We start from the raw sequence: 23,563 nt of genomic DNA, 5'->3' as shown, positions 1-23,563 counted from the left end.
AAAGTGACAGATTGCGATGAGGAGGATGGGTCTTTAGATGATTTATTGAATTTAAGACACCTCGGTATAATGATGAAACTACACTGCTGGAACAGGAGAGAGGATCTGGTTTGCCAAGACCTATTATGTTAGCACTAACACTAACAGAGCCAGTAACAAATGACATTTCAAGCTGTAATAGACCCTAATATGGCAGGGTGCATGATATTCGAAATACAGGGCATTTGCAATTAAGGCCCTCATTACGACCTTGGCAGTAGGTGATAAAGTGGCGGTACTACCGCCAACCACTGGTGGTAAGTTCGGCCAAATTATGACCATGGCGGTGATAACACCCATTGACATCCAATGTACCATCCCAACCGCCAGGGTGGAAACAACAGCTCCCATGGCGGTTGCCGCCAACAGCCAGACGGAAGTCAAAGTTCCATCCACCATTTTAAGACCCTGCAAACCGCCACCTTTGCTGGGGCAGTTCCAACGTCAACAAAAGCCTGGCAGAAACAGAGCACAGAAGTGAAAGGACTCACCATTGGAGACACAGGGAAGCATCACACCACCGTGGAACCCGAACTACAAGTTTTCCAGATGATCTCCTACGTTATGATCCACCTGGAACACCAACACCGACGAAGACGACGACAGTGAGTACAGCCACCTAGCACACAAGGGAGGGTGGGAGGAAAATAAGACTGACACACACACACACACACACACCACACACACTACTCACACACATACCATACACACAACCAGCTGCACCACAAAAACAATTTGACCCTGAAATTCAGCAGAATATTGCAAGGATAACAGGAATTGATGAAAGTGATTGTAATCAGTTCAACATAAAAATTAATAATCCGATTTGGCAATGAAACAAATATGTACACATGTACAAAAAAGGCACACTGTACAGTCCAAAGTTCAAATGGCCCACATGGCCACAGGTCACAGTCGAAGGCCTAACTTGAATCCTGATCACATCCGGATATAACACTGGAGGGGCATCAGTTTGCAAATAGGCAGGCACCACCGTGGGGGGAGGAACGTCAGCCGGATGCAGGAACAAGACCACTGGTTCTGGAGGGGGCAACATTTCCATTACTCTGTCCTGGGTAGTGCAAGGTCACAGTCTCTGGAGTGGGTGTCTTCCCCACTGGTTCTGGAGGAGGCAACATGCCCATTGCTCTGTCCTGCTGAGTGCAAGGCCACAATCTCTGGAGCGGGTGTCTTCCCTACTGGTTCTGGAGGGGGCAACATGCCCATTGCTCTTCGTCATTGGGAGTGCAAGGCCACAGTCTCTCAGGTGGGTGTCTTTCCCACTGGTTCTGGAGTGGGCAACATGCTCATTGCTCTGTCCTGGGGAGTGCAAGGCCACACTCTTTAGAGTGGGTGTCTTCCCCACTGGTTCTGGAGGGGACAACATGCCAATTGCTGTTTTTCCCGGGGAGTGCAAGGTCGCAGTCTCTGGAGTGGGTGTCTTTCCCACTGGTTCTGGAGGGGGCAACATGCCCATTGCTCTTTGTCCTGGAGAGTGCAAGGCCACAGTGTCTGGAGTGGGTGTCTTTCCCACTGGCTCTGGAGGGGGAAGCCCACACATTAGCCCCTGGAGGGTAGACTACATGGTGTCCGCCGGCGGAGATGTGTGCATTGTAGTGGTGGTTAGGGGAGGCTCCTGGGCAGCCCCTGCACTCACTGATGGCTGCATGTTGGTGATGGTTGGGGAGGGGCAAGGGCAGCCCCTACACTCACTGATGGTAGCACATCCACGGGGAGGATGGGCTCTTCCCCTCTCTGCCTGGTGGTGCAATCTGTAATCAGTTCAACATCAAAATTAATAATCCGATTTGGCAATGAAACAAATATGTACACATGTACAAAAAAGGGACACTGTACAGTCCAAAGTTCAAATGGCCCACATGGTCACAGGTCACAGTCGAAGGCCCAACTTGAATCCTGATCACATCCGGATATAACACTGGAGGGGCATCAGTTTACAAATAGGCAGGCACCTCCGTGAGGGGGAGGAACGTCAGCCAGATGCGGGAACAAGCCCACTGGTTCTGGAGGGGGCAACATTTCCATTACTCTGTCCTGGGGAGTGCAAGGCCACAGTCTCTGGAGTGGGTGTCTTCCCCACTGGTTCTGGAGGAGGCAACATGCACATTGCTCTGTCCTGCTGAGTGCAAGGCCACAATCTCTGGAGCGGGTGTCTTCCCTACTGGTTCTGGAGGGGGCAACATGCCCATTGCTGTTCGTTATTGGGAGTGCATGGCCACAGTCTCTCAGGTGGGTGTCTTTCCCACTGGTTCTGGAGTGGGCAACATGCTCATTGCTCTGTCCTGGGGAGTGCAAGGCCACACTCTTTAGAGTGGGTGTCTTCCCCACTGGTTCTGGAGGGGACAACATGCCAATTGCTCTTTTTCCCGGGGAGTGCAAGGTCACAGTCTCTGGAGTGGGTGTCTTTCCCACTGGCTCTGGAGGGGGAAACCCACACATTAGCCCCTGGAGGGTAGACTACATGGTGTCAACCGGCGGGATGTGTGCATTGTAATGGTGGTTAGGGGAGGCTCCTGGGCAGCCCCTGCACTCACTGATGGCTGCATGTTGGTGATGGTTGGGGGAGGGGCGAGGGCAGCCCCTACACTCACTGATGGCAGCACATCCACGGGGTGGATGGGCTCTTCCCCTCTCTGCCTGGTGGTGCAGGCTCCTTCCCCTTCCTCATAGCTGGTGCCGGACTCTTCCCTTTCATCCCAGATGGTGCAGGCTCCTTCCCCTTCCTCACAGCTGGTGCCGGACTCTTGCCTTTCATCCCAGGTTGTGCTGGCTTCCTCCCCTTCAGCGTTGTTGGCCTGGTATCCCTACCACCATGAGTAGGTGGTGCTACCACTGTCCCTGTGGACTGTTTGGCTGAGGTGCTGGCCTGTGTCCTTGGTACCTGCCCATACGTGCTGGACAGGGGGTAGGGGTAGATAAGAGGTCAATCTGGGAAAGGAAAAGCTTTTTAGGGACATTGGGGCAGGAGGAAGGAAGAGTAATGGGAGTGGAGGATGAGGGAGTGGTTGTCAGAGGTGTATGTCTGCTGGAGATTTGGGTGCCGGTGCATGGGCTGTATGCTGTTGTGAGGTGGATGTCTGTTGGGTGTCTGAGTACTTGTGTTTGTGACCTTTAGGAGGGGGGACAGACATGATGAGAGAGGACACAGGGGACGCGTGCATGGATGTTTGTGGGGATGTCTGCCAGTGAGGTGTGTGTTCTGCTTGGCGTGGTGATGATGTTGGTAGTGGATATTGATGTAGTGCATGCAGGTGTGAGAGTGGACGTAACTGGGTGGGAGGTGGAGGAGGAGGAGGAGGGGGAGACAGTGGAGGCAGTGGATGTTGTCGTGTCTGCAACTGTATGGTGTTTGTGGGAGTGCTGGTGGGATGAAGTGTGGTGCTTGTGTTTGCCTGTACCACTCATGGGTGTTGTCTCGTGTGCACTCTTGTCTGACTGTGTGCTTAGGATGGGTTGAGGTTTAGGAGAATGGGACTGGGATGTGTAAGTTGGAGGGGGGACCATTGAAACAAGATCAATGGATGCCATCAGAGAGGAGGACAGAGCCTGATTTGATCTCTGTTGGGCCGCCAATCCACGTGACGCCGCTCTTAACCACGGCGTCCCTGTTCGCTGCAAAGTTTGGACTGCGCCTCTGATTATCGGAGCGCCGTCCTCCACGTTTTTGTCCTGCTTTTGCGATGCGTGCCAGGAACCATATTTTATGTCCCCAGTGCGTTGATCTTACCTGTCCTTGTAATATTTTTCATTTCTTTCCTCTGTTTTTTTCTTCTTTTCTTCTGTCTTTTCTGTGCTCTTTTATTTTTCTTCTTTTCGGTCTCCATGCTGTCTTCTTGCAGGGATCCATATTGTCTTGTTCTGTTCCTTTTTCCCAGCATGCCTTTTTCTCTTAGACTGCTACTTTTTTCCCTTTCTTTTCTATGGGCCTTTTCCCAACCCAAGATGGTGTTGTTTCCTTTTCCTGTGTTGTCACATCCTGTCGTCCTGTATATAAGTCACTCAGTCCTGATCTGCTTTGCGTTGCAAACACTTCCTCTTGGTGGTGATCTTCGCTCCTGTTTGTCGTTTGTTTTCCAGTTCCTGCTCCTTTGATTGCAAATTTTTCCTGCATTCATTCCTCCTTTTTCCTCTGTTTCGGGAGTCCCTGTTTTAGAGCTTTTTCCCATTTTGTTTTTTTTTGTCCTCTGGGACTCCTTCTGGAGGGTAGGGTCTGCCTTGGCATTTCTCTGTCAAGCAGCATTGTGGCTACTAGAAAGGGTCGCCCCTATCTTGGTCCATCCAGAACCAGCAGAAGACCGGGTGCTCTTTCAAACCCTTTCATCAAAGGTGAGAAGCATTGTGCAAAGCATGACAATCCACCGTGAATGCCCTCCAGGAATGCATTGCATTGCTGCATCTGGGGTGCCAGCCCCTGGGTGGCATTCACAATGGTTGATTGCCCTACAGAGATGGATCTCAGGAGGTCAATAGCCTCCTTACTCAGTGCAGCAGGGCTCACTGGGGCAGGATCTGAGGTGCCTGGGGTGAAGAAGATGCCCACCCTCCTGGGTGAGCGGGCATGGGCAACTCACTGAGGGGCTACTGGGATGGCGGTGCTGGTACGGGGTGGTGGCTGTACCTGCAGCTGGGGTGGTCACACAGGTGTCCGCCACCACCAGGGAGCTCCCATCGGAGGAGGTATCAGAGTCAGTGTTGTCCCCTCCAGTCTCCACCGTGGTGCTCCCCTCGCCCTCCATCCCACTGGTGCCCTAGGCGTCGGAGGACTCTGCCTCCAGGGTCCTGTGGGATGCAGCTCCCTCTGTTGCCGGTGCCTCTGCTCCTATGCCGGATGATGCTAATGCACATAAATACAGGATGACAAAACAAGAAAGGGGGAGAGAGACAAAGTATACACTGGGTCAATGACTGCACCAACACTACTTTTGGAATACACATCACCCTCACACACAGAGAACAGGCCTACGCACTATGCATTGTACTACCAGTGAAATGGCTAGTCAGCAAGGCATGAGGAGGGGCACATACCACCAACTGTAGAACACCTGGGAACCACGACGCAGCCCTGCCTAGAAGTGAATACTAACAAGCTAGGTAAACAGTATTTTCCATTCAACCCTTAGCCTCCAGAGGACCTACGCTGCTATGTTTGGCCTGGCCCTAGGGTCACACACTAACATACATCCACCACCCGGATATCACCCCACCAGCCATAAGTTGTAATGATAACCACTGTACTCACCCCCTTGTGGATGCTGTGATGCCCTCAAGCGCCCATCAAGCTCAGGGTAGTCCACTGCCAGTATGCAGGCCATCAGGGGGGTCAGGGTCCAACAGGCACCCCTTCCTTGCTGGGAGGGCATCCCCAGCCGGGCCGCCATGGTCTTCCGTGCCCAGTGTCTCAGGTCCTCCCACAGTTTCTGACAGTGGGTACTCTGCCTTCCATAGACCCCCAGGGTCCGCACGTCCTTGGCGATGGCACTCCATATTCCCTTCTTTTGATGGGCGCTGACCTGCAGAGGCAATACAGACAGGAGAACACCATTAGACAAACAGTCTAGCATTTCACACAAATGTCCCACCATACCCGTTTGCATCACCATTGGCACACACATAGCCCAGCGCACACCATGTACACTGCCAAGAGGAAATTGCCCCCCCACATGATGCCTTCCAACACAACTCCATGCATTCATGTCACATGCCTCGGGCCCACATTGTACTCACCTGTTGGACTAGAGGCTCATACAGCAGTCTGTACTGGGGTAGGACCCCATCCACCAGTTGCTCCAACTCCTCCGAAGTGAAGGCTGGGGCCCTTTCCTCGGTCACACAGGCCATGGTAGGTTCCAGACACAGGTCACAGCAGCACATGCAGTGTAGGTCCTCTCCTATTGAAGGTCAGGAAACAAGTGAGAAATGTGGTCATGTCCACATCGGTGCATACTGTCTCTGCGGGCGTAGATCCCCATTGGCCACTGTACCCCATAGGCCCCAATATAAACCAATGAGGAATTGCATGGCAGTTCACAACCGCCTACTGCCACAGCAAACAAAGACGGTGGCATTACCTCACTTCCACCTGTCTCTCCACACAAGACAGGTGGTCGACATTTCAGGGGGGGTGAACAGGCCTATTGATTATTTCTGCGTCACAGGATATATAGGCAAATACGTTTAAATTATACTGTCCCAAAACTTGATTGCACGATGTCGACTGCTGTAGTGGTATAGTTGTTCAAATTGTGACAGCCTACTCACTCTTGTGTCCCTTAGATACCAAAAACTGCGGATGAATAGGAGATGGAGACATACCCCCGTGTCCAGACCCCTGGTAGACTTGGCTACACTGGAGGACAGGCACATTATACTCACCTATAGACTGGACAGGGCCACAATCACAGAGCTGTGTGCCCAGTTGGAACCTGACCTGATATCAGCTACCTCCGTCCGACTGGGATTCCCCATTTTGTGCAAGTTCTATCAGTGCTCCATTTCCTGGCAACTGGTTCTTTCCAAGTGACAGTGAGCTTGGCAGCAGGAATGTCACAGCCAATGTTCTCAATAGTGCTGGCAAGAGTGTTGTCTGCCCTGCTAAAACACATGTGCAGCTACATTGCTTTCCCCCAGGTGGAGGATTTTGCCACTGTGAAGGCTGGGTTTTATGCAATGGGACATATCCCCAATATAATTGGGGCAATTGATAGAACACACTTTGCATTTGCCCCCCCCTAGCAAAATGAACAGATGTACAGGAATCTTAAGAGTTTCCACTCCATGAATGTGTAGATGGTGTGCCTGGTGGACCAGTACATCTCCCACATCAATGCTAAGTATCCTGGGCCAGTGCATGATGCCTTTGTCCTGAGGAATAGCAGCATCCCAAATGTGATGTCCCAACTACAGAGGCACAGGGTGTGGCTAATAGGTGAACCATGGTCCCCACCCAGTATATGTTGGTGTGTGCCTATGCTGTTGGCCATATAGGATAGTGTGTGGCTAAATGTTGTCCCTCAATATTTGCAGGTGACTGTGGTTACCTAAACCTATCATGGCAGCTGACCCATGTGAGGAATGTCATGACAAGGGCTGAAGAACATTATAATGAGGCACATGGGTGAGCCAGAAGGATAATTGAGAGGACCTTCGGCCTCCTGAAGCCCAGGTTCAGGTGCCTCAATCTGACAGGTGGATCCATTTGCTACTCACCCAAGAATGTCTGCCAGATAGTAGTGGCATGCTGCATGTTGCACAACCTAGCCCTCAGATGCCATGTACCTTTTCTGCAGGAGGAGGGGACTGGAGATGCCCCTGTGGCAGAAGTGGACCGTGAGGACAGTGAGAATGAGGATGCAGAGGATGAGGATGTGGACAATTGAACATTGGTGATACGTCAGTACTTCCAATGACACACAGTTGAGACAGTGCAACTTCACATTTCTATGACTATTGGTGTATTCTATTTGGCATTGGAATGCTGGCATTACCCACTTCTTTCCCCTACTTATTGTTACCTATGGATATTAATTTTGCAGATGTTTATGATATGACAACAATGTCCTGATGTGATCACAACAGCCAGCGACAGGTCATTAATACTATGCTCTTACTATGTACAGTTCATTTGCAATGGTTGTAGCTGTTTCGATCAATACAAATTTGCAATACATGAAATACTAGTAGTTGAGTTTTATCCAAGGGTGTTTATTGTTCTGCTTGTAGTAAAGTACCATCTAGCCTGGCATGTTACCCCCATTTTTCCTGTATGTGTGTTTGTTTTTGCCTATGTGTCACTGGGATCCTGCTAGCCAGGACCCCAGTGCTCATAAAGTATGCCCTGTATGTTTTCCCTGTGTGGTGCCTAACTGCATCACTGAGGCTCTGCTAACCAGAACCTCAGTGTTTATGCTCCCTCTGCTTTTAAAATTGTCACTGCAGGCTAGTGACTAATTTTACAAATTCTGATTGGCACACAGGAACACCCTTATAATTCCCGAGTATATGGTACCTAGGTACCCAGGGTATTGGGGTTCCAGGAGATCCCTATGGGCTGCAGCATTTCTTTTGCCACCAATAGGGAGCTCAGACAAATCTTATACAGGACTGCCACTGCAGCCTGAGTGAAATAACGTCCATGTTATTTCACAGCCATTTTACACTGCACTTAAGTAACTTATAAGTCACCTATATGTCTAACCCTCACTTGGTGAAGGTTAGGTGCAAAGTAACTTAGTGCGTGGGCACCCTGGCACTAGCCATGGTGCCCCCACATTGTTCAGGGCAAATTCCCTGGACTTTGTGAGTGCGGGGACACCATTACACATGTGCACTTCATATAGGTCAATACCTATATGTAGAATTACAATGGTAACTCTGAACATGGGCATGTAACATGTCTAGGATCATGGAATTGTCACCCCAATACCATTCATCCCTGGGTCTCCAGCATAGAGCCCGGGTACTGCCAAACTAACTTTCCGGGGTCTCCTCTGCAGCTACCGCTGCTGCCAACCCCTCAGACAGGTTTATGCCCCGCTGGGGCCTGGGCAGCCTGGTCCCAGGAAGGCAGAACAAAGGATTTCCTCTGAGCGAGGGTGTTACACCCTCTCCCTTTGGAAATAGGTGTGAAGGGCCTGGGAGGAGTAGCCTCTCCTGGCCTCTGGAAATGCTTTGAAGGGCACAGATGGTGCCCTATTAGCATAAGCCAGTCTACACCAGTTCAGGGATCCCCCCAGCCCTGCTCTGGCGCGAAACTGGACAAAAGAAAGGGGAGTGACCACTCCCCTGACCAGCACCTCCCAGTGGAGGTGCCCAGAGCTCCTCCAGTGTGTCCCAGACCTCTGCCATCTTGGATGCAGAGGTGTGAGGGCACAATGGACAGCTCTGAGTGGCCAGTGCCAGCAGGTGACGTCAGAGACCCCTCCTGATAGGTGCTTACCTTTCTCTGTAGCCAATCCTCCTCTGTGGGCTATTTAGGGTCTCTCCTGTGGGTATCTCACCAGATAATGAATGCAAGAGCTCACCAGAGTTCCTCTGCACTTTCCTCTTCGACTTCTGCCAACGATCGACTGCTGACTGCTCCAGGACGCCTGCAAAACCGCAACAAAGTAGCAAGAAGACTATCAGCAACATTGTAGTGCCTCATCCTGCCGGCTTTCTCAACTGTTTCCTGGTGGAGCATGCTCTGAGGGCTGTCTGCCTTCACCCTGCACTGGAAGCCAAGAAGAAATCTCCCGTAGGTCGATGGAATCTTCCCCCTGCCAACGCAGGCACCAAACTTCTGCATCACCGGCCCTCTGGGTCCCCTCTCATCCTGACGAGCTTGGTCCCGGGAACACAAGAGCTGGGTCCAAGTGTCTTTGACAGTCCAGTGGCCCTTCTGTCCAAATTTGGTGGCGGTAAGTCTTTGCCTCCCCACGCCAGACAGTAAACCTGTGTACTGCGTGAACTGCAACTGCTCGGGCTTCTGTGCACTTTTGCAAGACTTCCTTTATGCACAGCCTAGCCCAGGTCCCCAGCACTCCGTCCTGCATTGTCCAAGTCGCTGAGTTGGACTCAAACGTCGTGGGACCCTCCTTTGTTGTTCTGTCGACCGTCGTCCTCAGATCTTCTAAGTGCCTGTTCAGGTGCTTCTGCAGGTGCTGCCTGCTTCTGCATGGGCTCTCTGTGTTGCTAAGTGCCCCCTCTGTGTCCTCCTTCAAGGGACGACCTCCTGGTCCTTCCCGGGCCCTGGCAGCACCCAAAACCTTCAACCGTGACTCTTGCAGCTAGCAAGGCTTGTTTGCTGTCTTTCTGCGTGGAACTCTGCATCCTCCAGCACGCCGTGGGACATCTTCTGACTAAAGGAGAAGTTCCTGGCACCTTCTGTTATTGCAGAATCTTTGGCTTCTTTCAACCAGAGGCAGCCCTTTTGCACCTTCATCCGGGGTTTAGTGGGCTCCTGCCCCCCCTGGACACTTACGTCACTCTTGGACTTGGTCCCCTTCCTTTCCAGGTCCTCAGGTCCAGGAATCCGTCTTCAGTGCTTTGCAGGCAGATGTTGTCCTTGCAGAATCCCCTATCTCGACTTTACTGTCTTTCTGGCGTAGTAGGGTGACTTTACTCCTACCTTTCAGGGACTTGGGGTGGGGTATTTTGGACACCCTTAGGGGGTCATTCCAACCTTGGCAGTCGGTGTTAAACCAGCGGCCAAACCGCAAGCAGGCTGGCGGGTAAAAAAATTGAATTCCGACCCTGGCGGAAACCGCCAACAGAGACCGCCACATTACCACACCGCCCGCCACGGCGGCACAAAAAAACAGCGCGGCGGTCACCGCCAACATACAGGTGGGAGTCAATGTACCGCCCACCCTATCACAATACACCAATCCGCCACCTTTATCCTCCGATAAAAACATGGTGGAAACAGCCATTTCAAACAGAAAACGCTCACCTCCATACACCCCACGAGGAATCTGGACAGCATGAAACCCGAACTCCACATCCTCCCAGCGATTGTCTTCCTGCTCCGAACGCCGGCGCAGAAGACAGCGGTGAGTACTGCACCTACGACACAGGGGAGGGGGGAGGAGAAAATATTACGGGGACACACATACACGACACACCCACCCCCACCCTCACCCACTACCACACACACATCAATGCACAGTAATACATCACAGTTCCCCCCCCCGGAAGAATGCAAAGACAAAAGGAAATGATTCTAAACATTGGAATATATTGTATTACTGGCTGAATTTTATATATATATATATATATCTACACATCAAATACACTTATATACATATATGTACAACTCCGAGCATTGTAGCAGGCATTGTCCGTGGACCACTGGGCCCAAATCACATGGGCAAAGCCCACACAGGATACCTGACTCCAACGGAGAGAACACTGCAGGGGCATCAGATAGGAAAACTACAGGCACCTCAGTGGGAAGGGAAGGGGGGGCACCTCAGCCAGATGAGTGCACGATGCCAGATCCACGAGGGGCCTCCATGTCCACTGTTCAATCCTGGGGAGTGCAAAGCCACAGTCTCTCAAGTCTCTACAATGGGTGGGTTGCCCACTGTGCCATCCTGGGGAGTGCAAAGCCACAGTCTCTCAAGTCTCTACAGTGGGTGGGTTGCCCACTGTGCCATCCTGGGGAGTGCAAAGCCACAGTCTCTCAATTCTCTACAGTGGGTGGGTTGCCCACTGTGCCATCCTGGGGAGTGCAAAGCCACAGTCTCTCAATTCTCTACAGTGGGTGGGTTGCCCACTGTGCCATCCTGGGGAGTGCAAAGCCACAGTCTCTCAAGTCTATACAGTGGGTGGGTTGCCCACTGTGCCATCCTGGGGAGTGCAAAGCCACAGGCTCTCAAGTGGATGCATGTCTCCACTGGTTCTGGAGGGGGACTGGTGCCCAGAGTGCTCGTGCAGCCCTGCCCGACACAGATGCGGGCCTGCCCCTGCAGCTAATGTGCCAGCGGTGCTTGATACGGCGGTGCCCAGTTCAGCGGTGCTTGAGACGGCGGTGCCCAGTTCAGCGGTGCTTGAGACGTCGGTGCCCAGTTCAGAGGTGCTTGAGATGAAGGGCCCAGTTCAGCGGTGCTTGAGACGGCGGTGCCCAGTTCAGAGGTGCTTGAGACGGCGGTGCCCTGTTCAGCGGTGCTTTGCCATGGCAGTTCTGGACTGTTCAGCGGTGCTTTGCCATGGCGGTTCTGGACTGTTCAGCGGTGCTTGAGATGGTGGTGCCCTGTTCAGCAGTGCTTTGCCATGGCGGTTCTGGACTGTTCAGTGGTGCTTTGCCATGGCGGTGCTTGCCCTGTTCAGCGGTGCTTTGCCATGGCGGTGCTTGCCCTGTTCAGCGGTGCTTGAGACGGTGGTGCCCTGTTCAGCGGTGCTTTGCCATGGCGGTTCTGGACTGTTCAGCGGTGCTTTGCCATGGCGGTGCTTGCCCTGTTCAGCGGTGCTTGAGACGGTGGTGCCCTGTTCAGCGGTGCTTTGCCATGCCGGTTCTGGACTGTTCAGCGTTGCTTTGCCATGGCGGTTCTGGACTGTTCAGCGGTGCTTTGCCATGGCGGTTCTGGACTGTTCAGCGGTGCTTTGCCATGGCGGTGCTTGCCCAGTTCAGCGGTGCTTGAGACGGCGGTGCCCAGTTCAGCGGTGCTTGAGATGAAGGGCCCAGTTCAGCGGATCAGGCCATGGCGTGCAGGTCATTTGCCACCTGTCCTGTGGCTGGCGGGGCCTTCCTGCCCATTTGTCGGGTGGCTGGCGGGGCCTTCCTGGTCTGCAGTACCGGGCCTGTTGGAGTCCTCCTGCCCACCTGGGATGGGCCTGGCGGGGCCCTCCTGGCCAACTGGGCTGATGGCGCTCTCCTCGGGCGTGCTGCCCTTCCCAGGCTTCCCTGTTCGCCTGTGGCCCTTCCCCACCTTGGGCGGTGTGCCACCTGTCTCCACACTTCGTGTCGGAGCCATGGTAGGGATTTTAGTGCCTGGTGTTTTCACCCTCTCGCGCCGGCCGCTGACTATCTTCGGGTGTTTTTCCGGGGGTGGGCTGCCCGTGCCTTGGCTCCGTACTGAACTGGCTGCCCTTGAGGGTGGGGGACTCCACAGTCCATGGCAGACTGTCATCACAGGTCCCGGTTTTGTGGTGGCTGAGGTGCTGACTGGAGTCCTGTGAGATGGACGGGGTGGGGGTGTTGTAGGAAAGAGGTTAAGTTTGGACAGGAATAGCAATTTAGGACCAGTGGGACGGGTAGGTGTAGTGGGTATGGGAGTGGAGGAAGAGGTTGTGGTTGTAGGAGTCTTAAGTCTGGTGTCTTTGGGTGCAGGTGCTTGGGCTGGAGGCTGTCGTGAGGTGGATGGCTGTTGGGTGGGTGGCTGCCTGTGTTTGTGTATCTTGGAAGAGGGGGTGACAGACACACTGGGAGAGGACACAGGGGACGTGTAAATGGTAGTGGGGGTGGTGACTGCACGTGTGCAGGGGGTTTTGGTGTGTGTGCTGGTGATGGACGTACTGGCTGAAGATGTTGTGCATGCAGGTGTGAGTGGAGACGTGACAGGGAGGGAGGAGGGAGACGAGAAAGAGGGGGACACAGTGGAGGCAGTGGGTGTTGGTATGTCTGTATGTGGATGTTGCTTGTGTGAATGCCTGTATGATGTGTGGGGCTTATGTCTGCCTGAGCTTCCCTTGGGTGTTGAGGTGTGTGCAGGCTGGTCTGATGGTGTGTCTGGGATAGGCAGAGGTACAGGTGATAGGGTATGGGTGGAGGAAGTTGGCGGGGGAGGCTAGAGACAGGGACAATTGCTGCCATCAGTGCTGAGGCCAGAGTGTTGAACAATCGCTGAAGGATAGCCTGACCAGAATGAATGCCCTCCAGGTATGCATTACTCTGGTGTACCTCTCTTTTGACACACTGGATGGCATTCAAAATGGTAGACTGCCCAACAGTGAGCGTCCTCAGGAGGTCAATGATCTCCTCACTGAGGGCAGCAGGGGTGACTGGGGCAGGGCCTGAGGTGCCTGGGGCGAAGGAGATGCCCACCTTCCTGGGTGAGCGGGCACGGGGCAAATGCTGAGGGGCTGCTGGGAGGGCGGTGCTGGTGCGCTGGGTGGCGGCTGTACCTGTTGTTGCGGGGGGCCGGATGTTGCCGCCACCACAAGGGAGCTCCCTTCAGAGGAAGAGTCCGTGTCACTTATGTCTGCCCGAGTCCCCGCTGTGGAGCTCCCCTCGCCCTCTATGCCACTGGTGTATTCTGAATCCATTGCATGGCCCTCCAGGGCCATGTGGGATGCAGCTCCCTCGTGCTCTGATGCCACTTCTCCTCCGCCTGATGATGCTAATGCACACATGAACAGGAAGACCACAAAAAAGGGGGGGGGAGAAAATAAAGACATGTTGAGTGCATGCATTGGCGACACCGTTGGCGGACAGGACAGACACAGAAGCCCCCTGCACTATGCCGCGCACTTGGGGTCCACTACTCAATCCGTGGGACATGGCCTACAAGCCTATGGACGACATCTGCACACATAGATAACACAGGGCCATGAATAGCTGTACTTGGCACCCTACAGAGGTGGGGGGTGGGGGCACAGGGCCATGCCTTACGGAGGGGCCTAGCCTACAGAAATCGCCCTGGCCTAGGGATACCCACAGCCCTCCTCCCCCACCCAGACACCTCCACTGCGTGCAAAGTCACCAGAATGAGAGTGTACTCACCCCATTGTGTCTGCTGTGATGTCCTCACGCGCCCATCCAAATCGGGGTAGGCCACCATCAGGATCCGGGACATCAGGGGGATCAAAGTCCGACTGGCAGCCCTCCCACGTTGGGAGGCCATCCCCAGCTGAGCCTCCGCCGTCTTCCTGCTCCAGCGTTGGATGTCCTCCCATCTCTTCCGGCAGTGGGTGCCCCATCTGTGGTGGACCCCCAGGGCCCGGACGTCCTTGGCGATGGCACGCCAAATGTCGATCTTCTGGTGGGCGCTGACCTATGTGAAATGTACAGGGGGAGAAAAAGAGTCATCACCTTCTGCACCCTCAATGTGAGTGGCCCCCCATCCTTACCCTTGCCATGTGGCACATCCTGTCATCCGTCGTTTGATGCATGCCTCATTCGCTCCCCTCCCCACCATCTTTCATCCACCCGACTCAACACAGCCATTGCCCCCAAAGCATGGTCCCAGTGTACTTACCTGTTGGTCTGGAGGACCGTAGAGTAGCGCATACTGGGGGAGGACCCCATCCACGAGTTTCTCCAATTCCTGAGCAGTGAAGGCAGGGGCCCTTTCCCCAGTCGCATGAGCCATTGTCTCTTCCAGACCGAGGTCACAGCAGCACTTGCAGTGTAGGTCCTCTCCTTTCGAAGATCAGGTATCGAGTGATTAAGCAGATAGAAAATGGCGGTCACGCCCGCGGCGGTGCGTACCGCGGCGGTGCGTACCACGGTGGTGCGTACTGCGACCGCCGGCGCACATCGTCATTGGCTCCTGAGACCCATAGGGTTCAATGTTAACCAATGCTGTTTTGCGCCGCGGTCTTCGACCGCCTACCGCCACGGTGTGCCACGCCAGCACATTTACCTCACATCCTATTGTCACACTTCACAGGTCAGGCAGCCGCCATTTCAAGGGCCCGCATGGCTTACTTTTAACTGCGTCACACATACCTAGGCCTTGCATCAACACTCATACAAACCATTCAATGCATTGGGAATCGTGTTATGTGCAAGCTGTGGTTACGTACCTGTGGGTTGATTTACTCTGTGCTCGCTGTTGTTCTTCATAGGCACCGTCCGCTGGGACATGCGAGGAGATGGAGGAATCTTCCCGTGTACAGACCGCTGGTAGACATGTCGACAATGGAGGAAAGACATGTCATACTGACATACAGGCTTGACCGAGCCACTATTCATGAACTGTGTGCCCAGCTGGAGCCAGACCTGATGTCACCCATCCGCCAACCCACAGGGATCCCACCTCTAGTGCAGGTGCTGTCAGTACTCCATTTCTTTGCAAGTGGGTCATTTCAAACAACAGTGGCCATATCATCAGGGATGTCTCAGCCTATGTTTTCCAAGGTGTTGTCCAGAGTGTTGTCTGCCCTTCTGAAACACATGCAGAGCTACATTGTTTTCCCTGAGGTGGGGGATTTGCCTACAGTGAAAGGTGATTTCTATGCCCTTGGACATATCCCCAACATCATAGGTGCCATTGATGGGACCAATGTGGCTTTAGTACCCCCCAGCAGGAGTGAACAAGTGTACAGAAACAGAAAGAGTTATCATTCGATGAATGTACAGATGGTGTGTTTGGCAGACCAGTACATCTCCCATGTTAATGCCAAGTTCCCTGGCTCAGTGCATGACGCCTACATCATGCGGAATAGCAGCATACCTTACGTGATGGTTCAACTCCAGAGGCACCGTGTGTGGCTAATTGGTGACTCTGGTTACCCCAACCTGTCATGGCTACTGACCCCAGTGAGGAACCCCAGGACAAGGGCAGAGGAACGGTACAATGAGGCCCATGGGAGAACTAGGAGGGTGATCGAGCGGACCTTCGGCCTCCTGAAGGCCAGGTTCAGGTGCCTCCATATGACAGGTGGATCCCTATTGTACTCACCAAAGAAGGTGTGCCAGATCATCGTGGCCTGCTTTATGCTTCACAACCTGGCTTTGCGACGCCAGGTGCCTTTTCTGCAGGAGGATGGTCCAGATGGTGGTGTTGCAGCAGCTGTGGAGCCTGTGGACAGTGAAGACGAGGAAGCCGAAGAGGACGACATAGACAACAGGAACACAGTAATACAGCAGTATTTTCAATGACACACAGGTAAGATTCCAACCCGGCATATTACATATACTTAACCCCTACTACCTCTCTACTGTCTGACCTTTTCCCCCAGTGTATGGTAACTGAGTTGTGACTTTCCCTTCCAATTTCAGAGATGTGGGCCATACTGCGTGACATCTGCTTTGTTTCCCCATGGACTACAGCTGTGTGACAGTGGTATGTTGGCATCACAATGTAAATATGCATTTTGGGACGGTAATGTCTAATACATTAGTACAAAATCACAGCCAGACTCCTGATTGTTTTGTGCAATAACTGTGTTTATTTCAGTGCTCTATATTGGTGGGTGATTGCAAATCGGTGAGGGCTGATGGTGGAGGATTGTCCATGGCAGAGTCCAGACTATTAGTATCACAGGTGCATTGTCCAAATGCCTGTGGAAAGTGGAGCATGGGCAGTATAAGAATGGACAGGGTGTCAATGTGGGACAGTGGGATGACAATCAGGGAGGTATCCTTTCCTGGCGGGGGTCTTGGCATCTTATTCTGTCTTCTTCCTGGATCTCAGGGCCCGTTTGCGGGGTGGTTCTCCTTCTGCAGAGGGTGGGGTGCTGGTGGCCTGTTGGTCCTGTGGCGGGGCCTCCTGTCCACTAGCGCCGGCAGAGGTGGTAGGCAGTTCTTGGTCCATGCTAGTGTCAGGGGCCCTTTGTCCTGCCACAGTGTCTCGCAATGTGGTGACTTCCTGATTCAGAGCCCCTACAATGGTGGCCAGGGCGGAACTGATGTTTCGCAGTTCCTCCCTGAACCCCAAATACTGTTCCTCCTGCAGAAGCTGGATCTCCTGAAACCTGGCCAGGACCATCGCCATCGTCTCCTGGGAGTGGTGGTAGGCTCCCATGATGGAGGAGAGGGCCTCGTGGAGAGTGGGTTCCCTGGGCCTGTCCCCCCCCTGTCGCACAGCAGCCCTCCCAGTTCCCCTGTTTCCCTGGGCCTCTGTCCCCTGGACCGTGTGCCCACTACCACTGCCCCCAGGTCCCTGTTGTTGTTGGGGTGGTGGGTTAACCTGGGTGCCCTGTAGTGGTGGACACACCGCTGATTGACGTGTCCTGGGGACAGAGGGATGGGCCCGCTGGGTGGGGGAAGGTCTGATATGGGCTGTGGCTGTGTGAGGGGAACCGACTGTCCTGAGGTCCCCGATGGGCCGGGCTGGTCATCTAGATCCAGGTCGACAGAGGTGCTGTCCTCACTGTGGGCCTCTTCTGGGGGTGGAGTGGACATTTGTGGACCCTCTTGCACGGTGACGTGGCGTTCGGGTCCTGCAGGGGTATAAAAGTATGGTTATTGCATTTGTGTGTGCCATAGCGTGTAATGGGTGGGTGCCCTTGTACCCCAGTGCTGGCATTCCCGTGTGGGGGCTTTTGTGACAGTGATTTGGTGGGGGATGGGTATGTGCAGTGGGCATGCTTTGGTGATGGGTGTCCATGCTTTGTGGTCGCATGCAGGGATTGGTGTTGGGATGGGTGGGCTGTGATGGTGAGACATTTTCAAGGAGCAGGATGTGATGGGGGTGAGGGTGAGGGTGGGGGTATGAGTTGGTATGCTGGTGGGGTGGGGGGGATGAAGTAGTGATGATTTGACTTACCAGAGTCCATTCCTCCAGATACTCCTGCGAGGCCCTCAGGATGCAGGATCGCCAAGACTTGCTCCTCCCATGTTGTAAATTCTGGGGGAGGAGTTGGGGGTCCGCCGCCAGTCCGCTGCACCGCGATGTTGTGCCTGGATACCATTGAACGCACCTTCCCCCGTAGGTCGTTCCACTGCTTCCTGATGTCGTCCCGATTTCTTGGGTGCTGTCCCACAGTGTTGACCCTATCGACTATTCTGCTCCATAGCTCCATCTTCTTGGCAATGGTGGTGTGCTGCACCTGTGTCCCGAAGAGCTGTGGCTCTACCCGTACAATTTCCTCCACCATGACCCTTAGTTCATCCTCGGAGAACCTGGGGTGTCTTTGCGGTGCCATGGGGTGGGGTGGATGATGTGTGGGGTGGATTGTGTGGTGATGTGTATTGGTGTGTTGTGTGAAGTACGTGGAAATATTGCTGGGTGAAAGTAAAATGCGCGTCTGGGTGCTCAGTTCTCTTTTTCTCAGTGCGTGGTCCCGATTCTGTAGCAGTGGGGATTTGTGGGTGATGTGGGTGTGTGTTTTATATTGTGTTGGGTGTGTGGGAGTGGTGTGTGTATGTGTATCAGGTGTGAATATTTGTAATTGTCCAATGTGGCTGTGTTTTGTAAGTGTGTGTGTATATTGAGCGCAGCGGTGTGTACGCCAATGGAATACCGCGGTTGAAAGACCGCCGCGTGGATTCGTGGGTCGTGATAGTGTGGGCGTATTTCTGTTGGCGTGACGGTGGAGGTTTGGTCATCGACAGTTTCTCGCTGGCCTTTGGTGTGGCGGACTTTTGTGGATGTCTGTATTTTGGCGGTTTGCCTGTTGTGGGTCAGAATGACCGTGGCGGTTTACCGCGGCCGCTGCAGTATGTTGGCGGTCTTCTGACAGCAGTAAGTGGCTTTTACCGCCACGGTTGGAATGACCCCCTTAGTGTTTTCTTACATTCCCAGCGACCCTCTACACCCTACACTAGGCCTGGCGTCCATTCGTGGTTCGCATTCCACTTTTGGAGTATATGGTTTGTGTTGCCCCTAGGCCAAGTGTCTCTTATTGCATTCTATTGTGTTCTACAGTGTTTGTACTACTTTTCTAACTGTTTACTTACCTGATTTGGTTTGTGTGTATATATTTTGTGTATATTACTTACCTCCTAAGGGAGTATATCCTCTGAGATACTTTTGGCATATTGTCACTAAAATAAAGTACCTTTATTTTTGGTAACTCTGAGTATTGTGTTTTCTTATGATATAGTGGCAAGTGATATAAGTGGTATAGTAGGAGCTTTGGGTGTCTCCTAGTTCAGCCTAAGCTGCTCTGCTATAGCTACCTTTATCAGCCTAAACTGCTAGAACTCCTCTAATCTACTGATAAGGGATAACTGGACCTGGCACAAGGTGTAAGTGCCACAAGGGACCCACTATAAGTCAGGCCAGCCTCCTACAATGCTAAAATACAGAGTGGAAAGTGCAATGGAATGGGGTGATGATGGAGGAAAGTCCAGGGTATTGTTCCAGTCTATTTGAAGCACAGGTGCAGTGTCCATGGGGACATAGGAAGGGGAGCAATGGCAGTTCAAGGTAGACAAGGTGACTGAGTGGGACACAAGGGGGACAGTCAGGAGAGTCTCATTTCCTGGCGGTGGTTTTGGCAAGTGTCTCTGGCTTCTGTCTGGTTCGCAGGGAACGTTTGCGGGGTGGTTCCCCTTCTGCAGGGATGCTGGTGGCCTGTGGGTCCTGTGATGGGGCTCCTGGCCACTAGCGGCAGCAGAAGTGGAGGGCTGTTCAGCTGACTGGCTAGTGGTAGGGGCCCACTGGTGTGCAGTTGCCTCCCTCATAATGTTGGCCATGTCTGCCAGCACCCCTGCTATGGAGATGACGGTGGTATTGATGGCCTGCAAGTCCTCCCTGATCTCCCTATACTGTGCCTCCTGCAGCCGCCTATTCTCCTGTATGTTGTCTAGGATCTGGCCCATCGTGTTGTGGGAATGTTGGTAAGCTCCCAGGATCTCAGAGAGTGCCTCCTGGAGAGTCGGTTCCCTGGGCCTGACCTCCCCCTGGCACACAGCAGTCCTCCCAGTGTCCCTGTTGGCCTGTGCCTCTGTCCCTGAACGGTGTACCCACTGCCACTGACCTCAGACCCCTGATTGTCTTGTGGGCGAGGTGTACCGTGGATTCCCTGTACAGGTGGGCACACTGCTGATTGACGTGTCATGATTGACAGAGGCATGGGTACGCTGGGTGGGTGTTGTGGTGTTGGATCCTGATGGAGGAGGGTCTGTGGTGGTCTGTGAGTGGGCTTGGGTAACCGGCTGTCCAGTGGTCCCGGATGGGCCAGGTAGGTCGTCCAGATCCAGAATTCCAGAGTTACTGTCATCACTGGGGGCCTCTTCTGTTGGGGGACTGGATAGTGGTGGCACCTCCTCTCCACTGACATTGGCTGGGGTACCTGTGGGGATGTAAATGATGTATTATGCTTCAAGTGTATTACATTTGTACTTCCGAAGCTTCCCCTCTATGGTTGGTGTTACCCTGCCAGCTTTTGCTTGTGTATGTTGATGTATTGTGAGATTGGTAGTTTCCCTATGCTGTGCATGCTTTAGTGATGAGTGTCCATGCATTGGTACAACAAGAATGACCTGGCATCAGGATTAATGCGTTGTGTTGGTGGAGTGTATGGGGTGTGGTGGAGTGATGGGAGTGAGGGTGTGCGTGTGTGATGGCATGCAGGTACGGGGGTGATAATTGTTAAATGTTGACTTACCAGTGTCCAGTCTCCATCAACTCCAGCGAGTCCCTCAGGATGCAGTATTACCAGTACCTGCTCCTCCCATGCTGTGAGGTGTAGGGGAGGAGGTGGGGGTCCACTGCCAGTCCTCTGCATAGTGAGCTGGTGTCTTGCTGCAATGGAACGTACCTTCCCCCGTAGGTCGTTCCACCTCTTCCTGATGTCGTCCCTTGTTCTTGGATGCTGTCCCATGGCGTTGACCCTGTCCACGATTTTCCGCCATAGCTCCATCTTCCTGGCTATTGATATTTGCTGCACCTGTGCTCCAAAGAGCTGTGGCTCTACCCTGACGATTTCCTCTACCATGAACCTTAACTCCTCCTCAGTGAAGCGGGGGTGCCTTTGTGGTGCCATGGGTGTTGTGTGATGTGTGTTGATCAGGGTGTGTTGGGTAATGTGGTGGGGTATGTGATGTGGTGTGCGTGAGGGGTGTATGGGTGTATGTGGTGTGTGTGTCTAGTTATCTCTGTGCTCTTCTTCTCATTCTCCCGGTGGCAATTGTTGTACATAAGGGGATGTGGGTGTGTGTTTTATAGTGGTGTGGGTGTGTGGGTGTGGTGTGTGTATGGGTGTCAGGTGTGTGTATTTGTTATTGTCCAATGTAGTGTTGTTTTGTATGTGGGTGTCCATTCTGATCGGGGCAGTGTGTATCGCCAATGGTTTACCGCTGTTGAATGTCCACCGTGGTGATTTGTGGGTCATAATGTGACAGGCGTTGTTCTGTTGGCTTAACAGTATGGAACCGCCACTTTATCACTCACCTTTCAGCTGGTTGATTTTTGTATGTGGCTGTATTCGGTCGGATTGGTGTGTGTGTGTCATAATATGGTGAACGGATATTTGCCACAGTGGTGGTAAGTTGGAGGCTGTCACAGTGGCGGTAAGCAAGATTTACCACCAATGTCATAATGAAGGCCTACGTTTTTTGTGATGTGACAGTGCAAAAACTCCAAAGTTGCTTTTCACTGTGGCAAGGCTGGCTGTCCCATAGAAACTAATAGGGTTATATTCTAACATCTTAAAATGCATAAATTCTGTTTGGAAATAGGTAGAACCATGTTCAGGGACTCAAAGTATTAGGAATTTAAAATCCAATCTGAAGGTAATGTCAAATTACTATTTTGAAAATGCCAACTTGTTATTTTCCTGATATTTTGAAAGCACATAGCTATCCTCCATTTTACCAACACGAAAGCAAGGTCTATAAATTTGCTGATCAGATAACGGGCGGCGGAGCGAGAGGCATTGCCCAATGTGCAATGTGCAACATCTCTACCAACACATTGGCCCACTGCCTCAGAAATAAACCTTGTCATTCGATTTGTACCAGATTGTGTGGAGTTAACGAGTGAGAGTGGCATATAAGAGAAAGGAGCCTTGTGGGATCTCATAGTTATCTACCAAACTGTCAAATGTGGGGAGGATCTCTTACCACCGTGCCAACGGCTGTCGAGATACCGTGGCTGCGGGGGCAATCCGCTACAGGTATTACTACCCACATCTCTTAATCTGCCACAATACAGACACCCACACTAGTCCCCCACACCAAAGGTCAGTGATAAACTGGCGATAGCAAAACCTACACCGTCATGCCAACAGAACTACGCCCACACTATCACGACCCACGAATCAATGCGGCGGTCATTCAACAAACAGCACCTCACACATCACCCACACCACATAATGGCACCTCAAAGACACCCCAGGTTTTCTGAGGAGAAGCTCAGGGTCATGGTGGAGGAAATCATCCGGGTAGAGCCACAGTATTCGGATCACAGGTGCAGCAGACGTCCATTGCAAGGAAGATGGAGCTATGGCGGAGAATTGTCGACAGGGTCAATGCAGTGGGACAGCATCCAAGAACACGGGATGACATCAGGAAGAGGTGGAAGGACCTATGGGGAAGGTGCATTCCGTGGTATCCAGACACCAGGTAGCAGTACAGAGGACTGGCGGTGGACCCCCGCCTACTACCCCACAACTAACAACATGGGAGGAGCAAGTTTTGGCGATCATGCATCCTGAGGACCTCGCAGGAGTCGCAGGAGGACTGGACTCTGGTAAGGCAAATCTTTACTACTATATCCCCCCCACCTGCATGCTATCACAAACACCTAGCCCAACCCTCACACCCATCATCCCAACACCCCACTGATAACCCACTATCACAATCCGCACATCCCAAAACCAAGGCATAGATGTTACACCAATGCATGGATACCCATCACCAAAGCATGTCCAGTATAAATACGCACCCAGGTCCCTTAAATCACCATTCACATAAGGCCTAAGACAATAAGCCAAGCACAGGAGTAGAGGGTAACTCACCCATTGGACAAGATGGCACACACAGATACAATAACTATGCATTTACCCACCCAACATGACCCCTACCCAACGTCACCAGACAGGAGGTGCCAGACATATCCAGTCCCCCCACAGAAGAGACCCACAGTGATGACAGCAGGTCTGCACGCCTGGATCAAGATGACCAGCCGGCCCATCTGGGACCTCGGGACAGTCGGTTCCCCTGCCACAGTCACAAACTACCACTGAACCTCCCCCCTGAGGAAACACCAGCACAGCACCCACCCAGCAGGCCCATCCCTCTGTCCCCAGGACACGTCAATCAGCAGTGTGTCCACCACTACAGGGACCCTAGGCAAACCCACCAACCCAAGATAATCTGGGACCTGGGGTCAGTGGCAGTGGGCACACGGTTCAGGGGACAGAGGCACAGGATAACAGGGAAGCTGGGAGGACTGCTGTGCGACAGGGG

This window comes from Pleurodeles waltl, chromosome 7 (assembly GCF_031143425.1).
Source record: "Pleurodeles waltl isolate 20211129_DDA chromosome 7, aPleWal1.hap1.20221129, whole genome shotgun sequence".
Taxonomy (NCBI): Eukaryota; Metazoa; Chordata; class Amphibia; order Caudata; family Salamandridae; genus Pleurodeles; species Pleurodeles waltl.
Note: the sequence above shows the minus strand (reverse complement) of the source record.